Here is a 20,608-nt window from a genome sequence, read left to right on the forward strand (position 1 = left end):
GGATGGACTGAAAAACAACAAACTGGGGCACTGAGAGGACATTTTATTGTTGATGCTGCACACCACGTTAGATTTTACGGGGCAATTCTTATTTAGTGCAAAACAAATGTAAATGCATTTTGATGAACTTTGACCCTAGAATTCCTAAAAATATGCTGTATGTCCTGGTGCAGCAAAAACAAAACTGAGGACAATAATGAGGGTGAAATCCTGGCTTAGAAGATCGTATAGGCTTGAAATCAGCCTTTTTTTTGCAAGCTGGAAAGTGTGCAGGAGTTTTCTTTGATACCTTTCTGTCTGACACACCTCTCCTAAGAAATAGATGTGCAACGGAATTCTTCCATTGAAATCAAGCTGAAAAGTCTGTCATTCAAAATGTTTGGTGCAAAAAAACCCATCAGGGTTCAACCAAGCCAAAGTACAATATCTGCACTATCTGGTTAACTGGTATTCCTGGCTACCATTACATCATGAAAACAAAGGGACAACCCAAGCAACAAAGAGAAAAGATTATTGAAAAGCCCATCAGGGTTCAACCATGCCGTAGCAAAATATCTGCACAATCTGGTTAATCGGTATTCCTGGCTACCATGACACCACCAGGACAAAAGAACAATATCTGCACTCTCTGGGTAGTCAGTATTCCTGGCTACCATTACACCATAAGGACAAAAGAACAATATCTGCACTGTCTGGTTAATCAGTATTCCTGGCTACCATTATATCGTGAAAACAAAGGAACACCCAAAGCAACTCAGGGAAAAGATTATTGAAAAGCCCATCAGGGTTCAACCAGGCCATAGCACTGGTTAATGGGTATTCCTGGCTACCATTACACCATGAAGATAAAAGAACAATTTCTGCACTAGCTGGTTAATCACTGTTCCTGGTTACCATTACAACATAAGGACAAAAGAACATTATCTACACTAGCTGGTTAAATCAGTATTCTGGGCTACCATTACACCATAAAATCAAAAGAACATTATCCGCACTGTCTGGTTAATCAGTATTCTGGGCTACCATTACACCATGAAAACAAATGGACACCCCAAGCAACTCAGAGAAAAAATTATTGAAAAGCCCATCAGAGTTCAACAAGGCCAAGGTACAATATCAACACTATCTGGTTAATCAGTATTCCATGCTACCATTACATCATGAAAACAAAAGAACACTCCAAGCAACTCAGAGAAAAGATTTTTAAAAAGCTCATCAGGGTTCAACCAGGCCAAAGCACAACATCTGCCCTATCTGGTTAATTAGTATCCCTGGCTTCCATGACACCATGAAGACAAAATAACAATATCTGCACTTTCTGGTTAGACGGTATTCCTGGTTACCATTACACCATGAAAGACAAAAGAACACACCAAGCAACTCAGAAAAAAGGTTATTGAAAAGTACAGGTCTGGGGATGGATACAAAAACTTTTCTAAGTCTCTGAACATCCTCTAAAGTTCAGTTTTGGAAGGAACATGGCACATGTGTATATCTGCTTAGATCAGGCTGTCCTGAGTATTGTAAACTGAGTGATTGTGCAAGAAGGAGACTAGTGAAATACCAGTGGAAGAAAGTTCTTTGGTGCTTTTTGGCCATCAGACAAGATGCCAATCACTGCACAACACCACAAACACACCATCCCCACTGTGAAGCACTGTTGTGGCAGCATCATGCTGTGGAGATGCTTCTTGGCAACCAGCCCTGGAAGGCTTGTAAAGGTAGAGGGTAAAATGAATACAGAAAAATCCAGGAGGGCAATCTTATTCAGTCTGCAAAAGAACTTGGGAGAGCTTGGGAGAGAATTATTTTCCAGCAAGACAATGAGCAGCACAGAGTAGTGTAAGCCATCAGGGGGAATGTTCTGGACGAGTCAAAGCCCAGCTCACATCCATGAAAACAGCTAAAATGCTTCAATATTTGCAGTGATTTCATAAGACATGCATTCACTTGTTATGAAATTCAGGGATTTTGAATATCATGTTGCATTCCTCCAGTAAATCAGGTGGTTTTGATGTCTGTCGAGCTCACACAAACACAGAGGTTGTGTTCAGACACTAAATATATTTCTGCATGTAGGCTCCATAGCTCTCCGTTTTTCTTGTGGGTTTCATGTTTGGATTCTTGCCCGGCTCTGTGAAACACGTCCAACTGTTCGTCATCCAAACACACCGCACCGTGCCAGAGACAAGCCTGGACAAGCCCAGAAAAACAAACCGAAACATAAAACACACAAAACTCAATTAACAGTTTCATTTTTCTAACGATCTTCTCCTGCCAGTGAGGTAAAAATACAGTTCTTCCTGCTCCCTCTTCTTCTTCTTCTTCTTCTTCTTCTCTGGTGATTTTATTTTGCTGCTAAGCCGTTTCAGTGAGCGGGACATCAAAGCAGAGCAGCATCCTTCAGAGCTGCACTGACTCTAATCTGCCTCTTTACACGTCTCATAGAGCTCTATGGGAAAACCTCCTGCAGGACGGAGAGCTGCTGTCACACTGAGAGACTCCCTCTGTGTCTGCTCTGAGTATCTCCAACATTTGTGATAGGAACAAGGGCTGAACACACAGAAATAGACGACTAGAATGGAATATCTACAACAGAACACAACTCACATGTACAACCCCAACTCCAAAAAAGATGAGACGCTGTGTAAAATGTAAATAAAACAGGATGCAATGATTGTCAAATCTCATAAACCCATATTTTATTCTCATTAGAATATAAATAACATATCAGATGTTGAAACTGAGACATTTTACATCTCAGGGAAAATTTTAGTTCATTTGCAGTTCTTTATAGCTGTTTTTCAAGACTAAATTGAGACAACCCTATAAATAGTAAAAAATATTGGCAGCCAAAATAATAAAGATATCTTGATTTATAATAACCTAATGCAGGGGTGTCAAACTCAGTCCCAGCAGGGGGTGGATTCTGAATTTAGGTCTAAAAAAGGCAAAATGATAAGATTAAGAGGTCAAACTGAGATTAAAAAAATTAAATGAATAAGTTCAAAAGGTAAAAACACATTAAAAGTCAAAATAATGTTTTTTTGTAAGTAAATATATGAGATAGAATGTCAAAATATTTAGTTAAAAAGGTCAAAATATGACTTAAAATTTAAAATTGTGAATCAAAAAAGTCAAAATGTGGGATAAAAGTTCAAATCATGAATTGAAAAGGTTGAGATATGAAATGAACAGTCAGAATCATAGATTTAAGTCGCGATTCTGAGATGCAATATCGAATTATGAAATGAAAACACGAATACATTTTTCCCCACATTCCTGACTTTTAATCAGATACATTTTTACTCAGTTTTTTTATGACTTAATGATATTTTGAATCACTGAGATTAAATTGACATTTTTATAGTGGAGGAAATCTGCAGACCTCATACCGGTGGTCCAGTTAAAATAAAAATATGATATGATCCTGCGGGCCGGGTATAACTGTACTATGGGCCGGATTTGGCCCCCAGGCCTTGAGTTCGACACCCATGACCTAATGGATCACAGCAGCAAATAGCTGCTCTAATGATGTTCCAGGGGCGGGGCCAGTGATAGCCAGAGCTGACTAGGGTCCCCTGAAATCTGATTAGCCTTTCCAAAATCCTTAATATTACTGGCCATTTGTCTTCTCAGCCATCAGCTAGCTGTTTAAGCATACCCAATCACTGATTATCCTAACCAACATTAGACTGGCTTTACTAACTTAAACATCGATGTGAGATCTCTAAAAGTGGCCCCACCATCCTGATATATTTCTGTATGTGGCCCCAAGATGGAAAAAGTTTGGACACCCCTGCTGCAAGAATAAGTGCAGTAACATTTTGCAACTAATTGGGTCAATTAGTTGCAAAATGTTCCTCATCATGAAATTTGAGGAAATTTGAATCAAATCTTACATTTAATAAAACAGTATTTTTTTCTTTTACCATTAAGAACTCAAACACATAAAAACATGTTTAACATTGCTCTAAATATTACAGTTTTCAGCATTTAAGTGAATAAATCTGTTTACCACCTTTTTTATGTATTTTTTTTCCCATCAAAACTTTTACAACAAATTTCCACCCATGTGTAATGTAACTTAAAAAAACAGACATCTTAAGGAGGCGGAAGTGAAAAAAAATGTATCTTTAACATAATCTATAAGGATTTAAGAAACATACGAACACTTTGAGAGGAATTAGATTTAAAACTAGAAAAGCACTCAGAGAGCACAGACCTCTGCCATTAGAAAAATTCCTGGATCCAGACGGTGATCTGGATCACTCCCAAAATCTAATCAGTTCTTCCCTATGCCATTTCTGACATTTCCTGAAAATTTCATCAAAATCCGTCTAGAACTTTGTGAGTTATGTTGCTAAAAAACAAACAACCAAACGAACAAACCCACCTGATCACATAACCTCCTTGGCGGAGGTAAAAATGTCAGCACTGATGAAACTACACTATTTTTGTCCAATTCCTGTATATTTCTTTGGAACTTAAATCTAAATTTGAGTTTTAAACTGCTCCCAAAACGTGGTTTGCATAAAGAATTTCAAATTTTGATTCATCAGACCACAGAACAGTTTTCCATCCTCAGTCCATTGTAAATGAGCTTTAGCCTAGAGATGACAGCGGAGTTTCTGAATGCTGTTCACATATGACTTCCTCTCTCCATGGTCCAGCTTTAAAGGGATACTTCAACATTTTGGCAAATTTGCCCATTGCCATAATTCCTGTAGTCTTAGTAATAGGTTCGTTACCTTTAGTCGTCCGTGCAAGCTATTTTTAGATTGGTGCTGCCAAGTTCGGACCTGCCGTGCCAACTCAATGGAGTCTTACGGTATTCCAGCTTTTCCTCATCAAACTCATCAAATACACAATCTAACAACTCCAAAACGCTCTGGTGGACAAGTAGTGACCTGCACATTCACCACGCTATGAAATAATAATGTATAATTATGTAACATTACCACACATGAAGCAAATACTCTGAACGACTTTCTGAGTAAACCACTGAGAGGAGTGACACAGTGCATGCTATTGTTACTTGGTAGTTCTCTCTTTGCATTTAGCTTTAAAACATCTCTGTCTCGTAATGTTCCATGATTATTTCATCGCGTGGTGAATGTACAGGTCACAACCTGTCCATGAGAGCGTTTTGGATTTGTTGGATTGTGTATTTGATGAGTTTGATGAGGGAAAGCCAGAATACTGTCTGTCTCCATAGTGTTAGCTGTGCAGCTGGTATATGGTCCCCCCAGATCTAGAAACAGCTTGCACTGACAACTAATGGAAACGAACCTATTACTAAGACAATAGGAATTATGGTAATGGGCGAATTTGCCAAAATGTTGAAGTATCCCTTTAACTTGCATTAGTGGATGGCACGACAAACTGTGTTGGCAAGCAAGGATTTCTGGAAGTGTTCCTGACCACATGCAGTGAATTCCAGTACAGAATCATGCCTGTTTTTAATGCAGTGGCCCCTGAGGACCGACAGATCCCTAGCATCTTATGTTGAGCTTCAGCATTGCCCCTTGCTCACAAAGATTTCTCCAGATTCTCTGAATCTTTTGATGATACTTTGAACTGTAGATGGTGGGCTATTCTGACTTTCTGAAATCGTTCCACAACTTTCAGATGCAGTTTTTTGCAGATTGGTGAACCTCTCTAAAATGCTCCTTTCATACCCAGTCACACGGTTGATCTGTTGCCAGTTTGCCTTAGGAGTTGTGAAATGCGTCTCCAGCTGTTTTTCATTAGTAGCACTTACTTTTCGAGCCTTTTGTTGCCCTGTCCCAACTTTATTGCAAAGTGTTGCTTCCATCAAATTCAGAATGAGCTAATATTTCCATGAGATGGTAAAATGTCTCAGTTTCAACATCTGATATGTTGTTTACATTCTATTGTGAATAAAATATGGGTAAATGAGATTTACAAATCACTGCATTCTGTTTTTATTTTTTGCATATTTCACTGTGTCCCAACTTTTTTGGGATTGGGGTTATATTATTAGTCTTTGCATAAAGCTTGTCTTTTGAGATTGCCATATAAAAGCAATTCAAGTCTGTGCATGAGGTTTCTCTTTTAAAAATATCACATAGACTTCATTTCTGAAAGAATAAATACAATCCAAACCCTCTTTTTATGGCTATACTTCTCTTTAAAACAGGACTAATGAACCATTGATGGTCTGTTTTCACTCACTTTGTCGTCTCTTTGCGGACCCACCAATCAGAGAGTCTCTTCTCTGTTTCAACAGTTTTATTGCCTTTTTACTGGAGAATGATGTCAAAAAATCTTCCCTCCAACGAGCCATGCACAGTGAAATGGAAAAGACAGAGCACTTTGTTGTTTCTGGAGCAAAAAGACAGCAATAATTGGTCGTATTTCTTCTGTCACCTTCATTTCTGTCAGCCTGCTTCAATATATTTTCTGTCTTCATCCTGATGAGTCTGCAGGTCTGGAGCTTTAAATGTGACATAAACTGAGAAGTAACATTCGCCAAACAAAGTGTGACAGTTTGCTGAGAGCCACTGAACGAAATCATAACTAGGGATGCACAATATTAGCATTTTAGCATCAGTGAGTTAAGTATCAGTTTCAGCAGGCATGAACATCTCCTGTCAGTTTGATTCAGCAGAAAGTTGAAGACCTGTGGACAGTAACTTTTGTGTTGGTCTTGTTGTGTTTTGAATTCTCTCTCTTTGTTTGGAGTCTCGGAGCATCACAGCTCTCAGAATGGAGGAGATGTTTGGTTTTCTCTTTTGTGAAGGATCCTCGTGAGCTGGAGGAGAGTCGGAGGAGGTCTGCAGTCGACCTGCTCTCCTTGATGCTGCAGACCTTCACCTGCTGTGTGGGCGATCCTGGATGTGTCAGAGCATCAATCAGCCCACAACGAGAGGCTGGGAGTTAGGTAACAGCCAGGAGAAGATGCATGGAGAACACTTGGATTGTACGTCAACAAACAACTCTGCAGATCAGGAGTGCTGGAGTCTGAGTATCTGCGAGACCAGCTGGAACTCTGCAGGTCATCAGACTTCATTAAAGGCCAAACAGAGTTTTTGTAACAGCATTTAAATTCTTTTTATAATTTATTACAGATGTATAGGTCCATATCATGATGAAACAACCCTTCATCTTGAATAACTTCTTTTAAAGCTTTCTATATTTCCGTCTATGTGCTCCTACCCTCACCTGTGAGCTTTGCCATCAGTAGTCACCAAAGGCGCTGACTCAGTGACATTACAGGATTTTTCTACTCCTTAGCTTAGCTAATTTTTAGACTTGTACAGAATGAAAGGGCTTTAATGCACTGAAACAATTTTCAGTCAATTTTTAACCTGCAAATTCCACATACTCCACCTGTGCTGCATTCTTGGTGTGCAGTATTTTCATAACCTGCTGAAAGTGTTCCTAGAGAGCAACCCTGAACAGCTGGAGCCTTCAGATCACAAGCTCATGAAAGCTACAGATTATTTTGCCTTTCAGAAGTACATTTGCCAGTTGGCTAAACCTGCTACCTGCTGGAAAATGGAGTTCCTTTGAGAATCCATCTTGCAAAGCTCCCTTATGAACCGTTTGAGCCCGGTTAGAAAGTGACAGGACCAATCAGCATTGCGGGCCATACTTTCGGGTGCAGCGGAGTCGTGACGTAAGCAAGTAGCAGCAAGAAGCTAGTGCAATTATGGTGGAAGAGATTAGCGTGGATGCTGCTAAAGCGCCAGTTTTATCAGAGCTTGATGACATTTCTTCTTTAAAAGAAGAAAATTATAGACAATTTTGAGATTTAAAAAGTCAAAATGATATGTGAACAGGCTCAAAATCTGAGATTAAAAGTCAAACCTATTAGTTCAAAACATCAAAACATGAAATCAGATGTTAAAATAATGATTTTAAAAGGCAAACATATTAAAAAGAAAGTCACAATCATGTTTCTGAGTCAAAAATATAACTTTAAATTCAAAATGGTGACATCAAAAGGTAAAATTATGAGATAATGGTCAAAATAATAAATTGAAAAGGTCAAAATATTCAATAAAAAGTGAAAAAACAAACAAAATATTAGATAGAGTCAAAATCACAAGTTAAAAAAATTTAAAATATAAGACAAAAAATCCAAATAATAAATGTAAAAGGTCAAAATATAAGACAAAAAATCAAAAAATGAATGTTAAAGGTCAAATTATAAGACAAAAATTCAAAACGAGAAATGTAAAAGGTCAAAATATAAGACGAAAATTAAAAAAATAAATGTAAAAGGTCAAAATATAAGTCAAAAATTCAAAAAATAAAGGTCAAAGTATAAGACAAAAAGTCAAAATGAGAAATGTAAAAGGTCAAAATATAAGACAAAAACTCAAAAAATGAATGTAAAAGGTCAAAATATGAAATAAAAGTCCAAATAATAGATTGAAGTCATAATTGTTCAATGCAAATTTTTTAATTTTCCCATATTTCTTTTTATCTAATTATTTTTACTTTTTTATTTTTTCACATTTTTGTGACTTACAGATATTTTAAATCACTAAGGTTAAGTTTACATTTTTACACTGGAGGAAATCTGCAGGCCTCATGTTTTAGGGCCAGTTATAATAAAAATAGTATATGATCTTGTGGGCCGGTTGTAACTGTACCACGGGCCGGATTTGGACCCCGGGCCTTGAGTTTGACACCCCTGCCTTAAAGTAAAAACCTGTGAAATGTAAAGCTCAGTCACACATGGCTGTCAACATTTTCACATGTTAAAAGCAACTTCATTCCAACATATCCAGTGCCTTAAACCACTTACATTTATTTTACTTCTTTTGACGCTTGAGCAGCTGATGATTAACAAGGCATTCTGGGAGATTTCCCATAACCCTCAGTTTGGATTGTACCTCTTAAAAATCACCATTTGAACGTCCATAAAGCCTTCACCCTCCTCCTCTATTAGGACATGATCATGCTAAATGTGGGGGCAGGGCTCAGTGGCAGGGGCAGCAACAGTTTCTATGAGAGGAGGCTTTCTGATTGGTGGGACAGTGGTCCAATCAGAGAGCCAATACAGGGTCAGATGCTGACACGTTAGCCCTTTTCTTCAGGGATTTAAAATGAAAATATAAAGCAGGAAGTGTTACGGTAGATGGTATGTGCTATCATTTACATTTGATTTCATCTTTAACTCAACAGAAGACGCGGATCCAGATGTCTCATCAGCGGAGTCCCTCCTCTGAGTCCTGCAGACTCTTCAGTCAGTGTGTCACAGACGCATTAATAAGAGACTCCAGTGTGAATCCATGCAAATGCTGCCTCTTTGAAGTCGAAGAATTTATTTCTTTGATGTGTTTCTGTACAGATTTGACATTATTACAAATTCTCCTCACCGTGTTTCTGTCAGGACGAGATTTTAAATAAAGCTTTGGACTATTTGTGAAAGTGAATTCAGGTTTGTGCTGCATTATTATGTATGAATGTGACTCTAAAGCGGCTAAAAAGGAATATTCTTCAGGAGCAAGTTTAGAATGTGTTTGAGGATTTGACAATATTAAAATGGAAATGTATTTTCCACATGGGAAGTCAGCTCAACAATATGTTTATGTATAAAGAGAGCATGAATTATGCATTCAGTGTTTTAGACCATGAGCTGCTGCAGGATTTAGTTTGTTTTGACTGCACTGAGTGTCAGAGAGCTTAGAGGAGCGTGCAGATGTTCGTTATTTCAGGGGAATTTCTCCTCAGTGAAAGTTTGTTAGTGTCTGAAATCCATCTACAATTATGACTTAATTTAATTTATGCAAAATAAGCACAAACCCAGTGAGATATGAATGATTTGATTGCTGCAGAATAAGATAAGAATTGCTTTAGGGAACAAATATATTGAGTGTGTTAAAATAAGGGCCGTCAAGTGCGATTGCATTAATTGCAATTAATAGGATCTGTAAATAATGCATTATTTTCTAATTGCAATTAATTGCATGCTTTATTTGTCCCCTTCAGCACACTCAAACACCACAGACAGCTCAGTGGACAAGTCAAAGTAATCTGTGCCTTCTGTTATCAATGTTAACGTTAATACTGCTCCCTTATTTCCTTTTCAATCCAAAACAAGTTCCTTTTGTCAACCCAAGCTCATTTAAAATGGACTGAGCCACAATGGAAGACTGTTCTGTGGTTGGATGGGTCGATATTTTGAAGCTATGGACGTTGTGTCCTTTGGACAAAGAGGAGAGGGACCATCCCGTTTGTTATAAATGCAAAACAGTTCAAACATACTTGAGTCGATTTTAGGGTGGGAAAATAGACCATCAACCATCCACTGGTCCTGTTTTACAGAGGATTATAGCCATAAATAGTGGGTTTATGTTGTATTTCTTCATCCAGAAAATAAGAAAAAGGGACAATTTTAAAAGAAGACATTATACACAGAGTTATATTACAACCCCAATTCCAAAAATGTTGGGACACCATATAAAATGTAATTACAAACAGATGCGGTGATTTTTAAATCCCATAAACCCGGATTCTGCACGCAATAGAACATAACAGCGTATCAGATATTGAAACAGAGACATTTTACCATTTCATGAACATATCAGCTCATTTTGAATTTGATGGTAGCGACACAGCTCAAAAAAGTAGGAACGGGACAACAAAAGGCTGGAAAAGTAAATGGTACAAATGAAAAACAGCTGGAGGAGTGTTTTGCATCCAATTACATTTGTAAGCGGCATTTTCCATTTATAGCTGTGTTTTTATTGTTTGAATATTACAGTTTGCTAAAATTTCAGTGAGATGGGAGGAATATTGTTGAATATTCAGTGTGATTTATTCCTTTATCTTATTTTGAAGTTTTGTTGTTACGCCTTAAGACTCCCGTAGTCATGTGATGTACACAGGAAGTGAAGTGTTTTATTGTGAAATGCTGCCGAAGTCAATAAATGAGTGATGGTGGCGGAGCAACATGCTTGTTTTACTGTGGCTGTGCGTAGCCATATGCCGACTCAACGCGTAGAATATTGCCACGCTGTCACTCGAGCGGTTATGAAAGAAGTAAGGTTTAGAGACATAAGAGTTAGCAAGAAGTCTAAAGATAGCCACTACAACGTTATATAGTAACATATGAACATATGAACACATGACTAGGTGTAAAAGAAGCATTTCAGGGAGGCAGGGTCTCTTAGAAGTAAAGATTATCAGAAGACAATCTTTACTTCTGAGGGCCAAAGCTCATTTAAAATGGACTGAGGAAAAATGGAAAACTGTTCTGTGGTCACATGAAATCTGAAATCCTTCTCAGAAACCACAGATGCCATGTCCTGGGGGCTAAAGAGGAGAGGGATCATCCTTGACTATTTCAGCAAACCACATACTACATCCATCACAACAGCATGGTTTCACAGCAGAAGAGTCCAGGTCCTGAACTGGTCTGCCTGCAGTCCAGATCTTTCACTAATAGAAAACACTTGGAGCATCATAAAACAAAAGACGATCCAGGACTGTTGAAGGTAAAATCCTGCATCAGACGAGAATAGGACAACACTCCTCTCCCAAAACTCCAGTAACTGGTCTCCTCACTTCCTAGATGTTTACAGAGTGTCAGTAAAAAAAGAAGGGATGCTACACAGTGGTGAACATAGAGAATTTAAAAATCATAGCATTCTGTTTTTATTTACATTTTACATGGCACATTTTTTTTTAAATGGAGTTGTAAGGATTTTTTTTTTTTTTAGTATTTGATTGCAAGAATGCCTGTCTGAAGTATTTTGGTAAAAATTCTCCATGGGGTGATTCATTGACTCAAACACAAAGTGATGATGATATAACTGTGCATAGTTAGAATCCACTAAAGGGTTAAAACTGTGCTTATTAAATCAACAGTGTCTGCCATGACAACACATAAACAGCTGTGGATGCTGGTGTGCGTGGTGTTTTGTGTTTGTTTCCACGTCTCAGAAATAAGCCTCTCAGCTCAGCAACAGTCCGACTCCTTGGAGGATTGGTGAGCGTAATCTCTATCTGGAGTGTGAGTGTAGGAGATGTTCTATCCTTGTGAGAGCCAGCTGAGAATTTTTAGACCTCCACGAGCTGTTTTTGCCAGACAAATCTGCTCGGTCTGAGGGTGTTAATGAAAAGAATCATTTGACATTTACTGTTTTCACGTCTTTTGTCTCTTTGGTTTCTGTCAGTGTGAAATGTCTGCAGTGTGCTCTGAAGACAGCAGCGCTAGGAGGTCAGTGAAATGTCTGTTAGAGCTCCATAGTCGGATATGTAGGCCAGCTGCTGGATTACAGATAAAACAAGCCAGCTTCTTTATTTTTAAAAACTATAAAGTCTCTGATGGACTGTGTCTTAATGTAAATATGAACCACAGGGGATTTATTTGGTGATCTTCTCTTCTATTTCTTCTTTGTTGTCTTCATCGTCTTCACCGTCATCTTTGTTGTCTTCTGGTGGTCTTTATCGTCATCTTTGTTGTCTCCATCGTCTTCATCGTCATCTTTGTTGTCTTGTGGTGGTCTTAATCGTCATCTTTGTTGTCTTTGTGGTGGTCTTAATCGTCGTCTTTGTGGTGGTCTTCATTGTCATCTTTGTTGTCTTTGTGGTGGTCTTCATCATCATCTTTGTTGTCTTTGTGGTGGTCTTCATCGTCATCTTTGTTGTCTTTGTGGTGGTCTTCATCGTCATCTTTGTTGTCTTTGTGGTGGTCTTCATCATCATCTTTGTTGTCTTTGTGGTTGTCTTCATCGAGGGTTTTTTTTTTTTGTCCTTTTTATTTTCTTTGTCATCACTATCATTTTTCTGCTTCGCTGTCCTCTTGGTTTTCAATCTTCTACCTCTAATTTTCTGCCATTCTAGTCTTTGCCATCGCCTTTTTTTGTTTGTGTTCTTCCTTCTCTTCTTCGTGTCTGTGTCTTCTTCTTCTTTTTTCTTCCTGTTCATTTTTGCCAATTAGTCTTCTTTGTCTTTGTTCTCCTTTCCTCTGACATCTTCCCTGTCTTCTTTCTTGTCTCTTATTTGCAGTCTGTTTTGCCACATTCGTCTCTTATCTTCTTATTTGTTGTCTCTATCAGCTTTTACTTCGTTACTGTATCTTTACAGCATCTTTTTAGTCGTTCTTGTCATCTTCCTCATCTTATTCCTTAATGTCATTGCCTTGTCATGGTCAACTTTGTCTTCATCATCTACATCAGTGGTTCTCAACCTTTTTGGCCTGTGACCCCCAAAATAAAGGTGCCAGAGACCAGGGACCCCGCTGTACCTAAAGGTGGTTGAACACAGCTAAGCACAATCAAGAATAGTCATGTGCAGACAAGGCAGATAAAGGGGGTAAAGGGGGAGGTTTCTGGGACCCAGCCAAACTGGGGGCCTGTGGAGGTCAGCAAAACCATGGTCCATTATGAAGTTAAGCTGTGAAAACCATATTTTATATTTGACTTGAATAATTACCACTCTTGTCAAAGAAACAAATATCTTTGTCTGTTCATTTGTGTAGTAAACGTAAAAAACCTCATTAAAATAGGTTAACAGACAGAATGACCGTGCAAACCTGGTGAAAAGTGCTCTTGCCTGCTTTGTTTCTGGTTTGTGTATGAATGAATAAATATGTCACTTTTAAGCCAGAAGTCGTTTCTTTCCTGGAGGTTCATTGAAGGCAAATGCAACATCATAAAAATCTTGAAAAATTAAGTTGTCAGGGCTTCTTTGTTGAAAAGAAGGACTTTCAAAACTGTTTGGCATTGCACTCATTTATATTTGCCGTCTCTGTTCTGTAAATAACCCGCTGACAGTTCTGTCTGTAAACTCTTCTCCTTCACTTCCTCTCTTTTAACCTGAATCTGAGAGTGCCTCGGGTCTTTACCCCGTCTGCAGCTCTGATCACCCCGTGCAGGAGGACGTTTGGCATTTAGCTGCAGCCTGCGTGTTGTTGTGGGAACTCGGCCATCTGTCGTCCTTCCTGGCAGGGGTCGACGATGGCCTTGGGGTTGGGGGACCAGGAGGCGGCACACCAGAGGGTCCTTTAGGCCTGCCTCGACCTCCGTAAACACAGTGTGGCATTTCATACGACCACCTGAGCTCAGAGAGAGCGGTAAGTGTTGGGCTGAGGGGATCGATGGTCTAACACAGAGATGATTCGGTGTAATCAGGCTCTCTTCAGCCGTGTTTTCTCGCTGTAATCGCTTTGATTTCCTGCTTGGCGTTTGTTAAAATGTCTCATCAAACGGGCTGATTTAATTAGACTCCAGCTGCCTCCACCTGAACTCCTGTTTTCTATCTCAAATTACTCCTGATTGATTTCAGCGCTGATGGATTAAACATGTGGTTATTTTTAACCTCAGAGGCAGGGAATGAACTCAGGCTGTACAGACCAGCGTTTATGTTCCCATTAGATAGATATAATGAAGGATTTCATTATTAAATTTGTCTTTATGATCAGATAAACTAACGTGGAAATTATATCACAGGATGCTGCCCAAAGTCAAGGCTTGTCCTTGGATTGTGGGTTCATCTATGCTGCAGGACCTCACAGGTCAACATCCCATCATTAAAATGTTCTCCATTGCTCGCCTTCATCAGCCTTGTTGCTGCTCTTAATTGGCTGAAGCAGCAACAGATGTCTGATCTCTGCCAGTTTCTAAGGAGTGTTGTAATCAGGCAGACATTTCAGACTAATTGGCATGTTTATCGGTGCCAGACCAAAGTGCACATAACACTGATGTCAAAAAATATGAATTTGGTTTTATACCTCAGAAATCACTGTAATTTAATTTGCAAATGGTGTTTAGTTTTTAAGGATCCATGCTGGCGACAGCCAGGGGCCGAAGTCATCATGTTTTCGTGATGTCCGTCCATCTATCCTCATGTAAGGGTTTCTGCAAGATTGTGGGGTGTTTCTGTGGGAATTTGTGCCCCTACATTCTGTGGGGCATTTATGAGGTCAGGCACTGATGTTGGACCAGAAGGCCTGGCTTATAAGCTCCATTCCAGTTCATCCCAAAGGTTCTCAACGGGGTTGAGGTCAGTGCTCTTTATGTGCCAGGCAGCTCTACACGGAACACTTTTAAGATAGATAGATAGATAGATAGTTGTTTATTGTCATTGCATTGTAAGAACACAATGAAATTATGTTTGGCAGTCTCCTCTGTAGCAGCAAACACAGTCGTCCAAGAGGTGGTTAGCATCTGCAGCCTCAAGTCATCCATCCTGCTGGCGAGGGGGCGGGCACCCGGGAGAAAGATGCTTGGTATGACAGGTTTGTGTGGGGCCACTCTTAGCCTAGCCTGCAGCTTCTCTCTGTCTCGCACAGTGCTGTCTCTGCCTCCTCCCTCAACTGGCTGTAGGTGTCGTGCTGCTCCACATCCTCCTCCTTTAAGTCTCCAACTGCCCTGTTCTCTGGATAACGTCTGTCAGGAAAGATGTAAACTGCATGGGTGCACTGTCAGTTCTGGTGTAAGTGTAGGGCTTTGTTTTGCTGCTAGTGATGGGGCACTGGGCCGCTGCGTTCGTACGTGCCGCCCCATGCTATCTCAATAGTTAGCATTCAGTAGTCTCCTGTTGATCAGGCAGTGTTCTGTGGCAGTTACTAGCAGTTGCTGTTAGCTTTTAAGCTAGCCAGGAGTTGTAGTTTAGACTGAGGTCTTCTTTTTCACCTATTTGGGTTTTTCTTGATGGAAATTTCCCATTCTTTCTCTCAAAGGTGTCCTGGACCATCCATCTTTTTTGTTTTCACAGGTTTGAACATATGTTGTCAACTTTATTGTGAAAAACACTACAAGTCCAAGATATAACTCAAGAGTGCATCTTTCTTGCTGCCAACTGCTCTGGTTGCCTGGCAACCAGTCTGGATGGCACTGGTGCACAGTCATTTTGGAACAGGAAAGAGCCTTCCCAAAACTGCTGCCATAACACTGGAAGATTGTCCAAACTGTCTTGGAGTGCTGAAGCATTAAGATTGGCCCTCACTGGAGATTCGGGGCAAAGACAGAACAATATCGTTACAATCCTCCACCAAACTTCACAGTTGGAATGATGCAGTCATTCAGGTAGCGTTCTCCCAGCACCCACAAAATCTAGACTTGCCCTTTGACGTCCAAACAGAGAAGCATAATTTGTCACGTTGGTTTGTGATTCAACCTTGTGGCTGATTTTTTGTTGTTCCTAAACTCTTCCACTTTCTAATAATGTCACTTACAGTTGACTGTGGAATATCCAGCAAGAATGAAACTCCGCCAACCATCTCGTTGCAAAGGTGACATTCATCACAGTACCACGCCTGATGTCACTGAGCTCTTCAGACTGTCCTGTTTGTAGTTTTCTACTCATTTGTCATCTACCAGCATCTTTAAATCTCCTCATGGACCTTGCTGATCCATTTTCCTGTAAAAATTGATCTAAATGATGCTGAGTAAATTCTCCTCTGCTTTGTGACGTCCTTTCAAAGAGCGACATATTTCTCTGACCCGTCAGCGAGCGGGGAAAGTCCCGCCATGACTTTGATAAATCATCTGTCGTCCTTCAGGGGCCGCACAGTTGAACGTCCTTCACAACACACGGTTCTCCGTGTCAGGACTCGGACATACAATCCATCACAGCGGACAGTCACTCACTGAGGTATCATGTGTTGTCACCGATGAGATTAGTAGAGGAGCTTTATTGAGCCTCAGAGGGGACGAGGACGCAGCACGATTGATGTGAACTCTTCTGATCAATAAGGTGAAGATGTGGACTGAACTTCAATCCTCATGGGGTGCATTAACCTGCGCCGCTCGGGCTAATGCATCTCTGAATTAAGTGGCCCTGTCAGTCCTCTGGTGTCGGGCCGGGATGTTAAACTACCCTCTTTAAATTCACATGAATAAGAAAATGTGACGGGCTGCAGGAGGAGGTTAACTTAACGTCCTCTGAGCTGTGTTCCCTGAACTCAGAGGTAATTTCTGGCACTCTCATAAGTCATTAGGTTCTGAGATTCAGCCCTTTTATTGAGGCACATATGCACTCGCCCTCTATTTCTACTCAAGTAGATGTGCAGTGACAATAATGTACCATATTCACAGAGCAGCTGTTTTCCTCAGGTGCAAAATAATCTTAAAAGGATAATAAAAAGCAAAAAATAGAAATGCTTGAATCACTATCTGGTGAAGACCAGAGACTGAGCCCCAGGTTAATGCATAAACCATGACAGTAGTGCTGAGAGAAGTCGGTTGTATGATTTACAGCCCCATTTCCAAAAAAGTTGGGGCGCTGTGTAAGATGTAAATAAAACCAATGACTGTCAAATCTTAAAAACCCATATTTTAATCACAATAAGACATAAACAACATCAGATGTTGAATCTGAGACATTTTTCCATTTCATGAAAATATAAGCACATTTTGACTTTCAAAACGGCTGCAACATGTCTCAAAAAAGTAGGGACAGCTTTACCACTGTGTAGCATCCCATCCATCCATTTTCTATAGAGCTTATTCCGTTCCGGGTCACGGGGAGGCTGTAGCCTATCCCAGCTTTCATCGGGTGAGAGGTGGGGTACACCCTGGACTGGTCGGCAGTCAATCACAGGGCTGACATATAGAGACAGACAACCAGGCACACTCACATTCACACCTACGGGCAATTTAGAGTCACCAACTAACCTAATGAGCATGTTTTTGGTGGCAGGAGGAAGCCGGAGTACCCGGAGAGAACCCACGGGTGCACGGGGAGAACATGCAAACTCCACACAGAAAGGCCCTGGCCCTGACCAAGAAGCGAACCAGCGACCTTCTTGCTTTGAGGCAACAGCGCTATAACCCCTGTGCCGCCATGCTGCCCGTGTAGCATCCCATCTTCTTTTAACAACAGCACGTTAATGTCTGGGAAGTGAGGAGCCCAGTTGTGGGGGAGGAATTTTGTCCCATTCCTGTCTGAAGTAGGCTGCTCAACAGGGAAGTCTGGACTGCAGGCAGGCCAGTTCAGCACCCAGACACTTCTACTGTGAAGCCATGCTGTCGTGATGGATGTGGTTTTGCATTGTCAATGAAAGAGGAATTGTCTAACCTTGCAAAGCAGATGGATACGCCTGTTTCCATTTTCCATCTTGCAAAGCTCCCGTCTAAACTGTTTGGACCCGGTTAGAAAATGACAGGACCTATCAGCATTGATAGGCCGAACTTTCAGGTGCGGCAGAGTCATGACACATGCTAGCAGTGAATAGAGGCCGGTGCAACTGTGGTGGAAGACATTAGCGTAGATGCTACTAAAGCGTCAGTTTTATCAGAACTTGGTGACATTTCTTCATTAAAAGAAGAACAAAGAACAGCAGTGAGTTTTCTTTTCAAACACGACAAGTCGTGTACTGACATGTCTACAGTTGCCATGGTTTTTGTGATCCAGTTCTGTATGGAGTTTAGTCCTCGGTAGCGGCTATGTCACGTATTTTGTTCCTCTGATTGGCCTGTAAAGATGTGACAGACAGAATGTTCATCCAATCACCCTCCGAGTTTTTTTCCCCAAGGCCTCTGCCCTTTCCCAAACTCTGTGAGAGGTTTTCCAGATGGATGTGTGAAACAAATCCATCTGGCGTGCCAGGTTAGGAATTGTCTGGATGGGAGCATATGTTGCTCTAAAACCTCTCTCTACTTTTCAGCATTGATAGTTCCTTTCCAGATGTGTAAGCTGCCCACACCATAGGCACTAATGCAACCCCATACCATCAGAAATCCTGGGCCAGGATAACAAGCAGGATGGTCCCTCTCCTCTTTAGTATGCAGGACACGGCGTTTATGTTTCCAAAAAGAATTTCACATTATCCTTGTGACCACAGAACAGTTTTCCATTTTGCCTCAGTCCATTTTAAATGGAGAAGATGGTGCTGTTTCTAGATCTTGTTCACATATGGCTTCTTTTTTGCAAGATCCAGCTTTAGCTGTCATTTGTCGTTGGCGTGGCCAGCTGTGTGGAGACAATGACTTTTTGGAAGTGTTCTTGAGCCCATGAAGGAATGAGGGTTAGCAAACCACAGCGCATCCTTAATCAAACATTGATTACCACCTGAGTCACTTAGTCAGCTGACTCCGTGGGCTGGCCAGTGAAACATAATTGATAGTTAATGTGGGACTTTTACTGCAAAGCAAGTACATAGGAAACTTTCCGATACTGACATAGTAAGGAGAGGAAAAGGAGGCACATAGAACCCTAACTATGACTTAGCAAGGAGACCATCCGGGCATTGAAGTGATTAAATCACACCTGAGCACAGCCCTTTAAATGGATCTTTGAGAGGCTTAGCTGTTTCTGTGGATGGTCCTGCTAAAAACTGATGTAGGGTGTTAATTTTAAGCCATCATATAAAATAAACAAGAGTGGATGTTTTTAAGTTTAATCTGGAGACTAAAATATAAAATTAAAACATTAACAGTAGGTACTGAGAAAAGGTAAAGTTTTGTTTTCTGCCAGTGTCTTGTTCTGGGGTCCTGGTCTCACCTTTGCCAGCAGTAACCAGGTGTTTACATGCAACAAACTTGTGTTTTCTCCTGAGCATTAGTAACAGCTTTAGCTCTGTCATGCTCCAGCCTCCAGTTTCACTTAATTCACCATCAGCTCAGACTTCAAAGAGAACTCGTCATCACGTCCAGTAAAACACAATCCTCTGCCTGTTACACCTTCAGCCCACTCTCACTCTCGCTGACGCGTGTCTGTAAAAAGCTCAGCTGACGGTGCTGTTTTAAAGGTTTCTGAAGCAGATTTCTAACAGGAAGCTAATGGGTAAACGTAACCTGAGATCCAGATGCTTCTCTGCCTGGTTTTGTGGTTCCAGTTCATCTATAAAGTGTCACATCTTGCGTCTATTTTTGTTGCTCTACCTGAGAGGTTTTCCTGAAACACAACACCAACCATCTCCACCGCGGATAATATTCAGATCTCTAAGTAACACAAACTAGGAATGGATTATTTTCAGGAAATATCTGGTTCTGATCCCAGGGAATTAAGAAAACTGTACACATAAAACCGTTAGCTAAAACGTGACTAGAACTCATAAATGTGAAACCTGAAATTTTTTTTATAATTACTAGAGTCACGGACGTATGCTGACAATGACTCAAGACCCAGGGAGGTCAGCAAAATCATGGTCCACTGTAAAGTTAAGCTGTGATATCTATATTTATATTAATCCTGAATTATAACCATTTTTTAAAAGCAACAATAAATTTTATTTATTTATGCTCTAAAACAATAAAGCCTTTTTCAAAATGTAAACCCCTTTTTCTTGAATCGGAATGACCTTTTAATTGGCAATGTTAAAAATGTGGATGGGCACCATTAGTAAAGTAATGTCAGACTTCTTAGCTAAACCATGATGTGCAAAAACATCAGGATACCAGAGAAAAAAAAAGAAGGATCCAAAACAAGTTAAAGGGAAAATGATTATATAATTCCAAGATAGAGGCAAAAATTGGCAAAAATTGGTTAAAAATGCAAAAAGTGGCTAAAAGTGGAAAGAATGGGCAGTGAACAATAGTGAAAAGCAGTTAAAAAGTGTTAAAAATGGGTCATAAGTGGCAAAAATTGGTAAGAATTGGGAAAGATTAGTAACGGAAAGTGGAAACGACTGGCAAAAATATGTTAAAAGAGAAAAATGAAGCAGGTACGGGTCAAGAAA

The sequence above is a fragment of the Cheilinus undulatus genome, linkage group 23, assembly GCF_018320785.1.
Source record: "Cheilinus undulatus linkage group 23, ASM1832078v1, whole genome shotgun sequence".
NCBI lineage: Eukaryota > Metazoa > Chordata > Actinopteri > Labriformes > Labridae > Cheilinus > Cheilinus undulatus.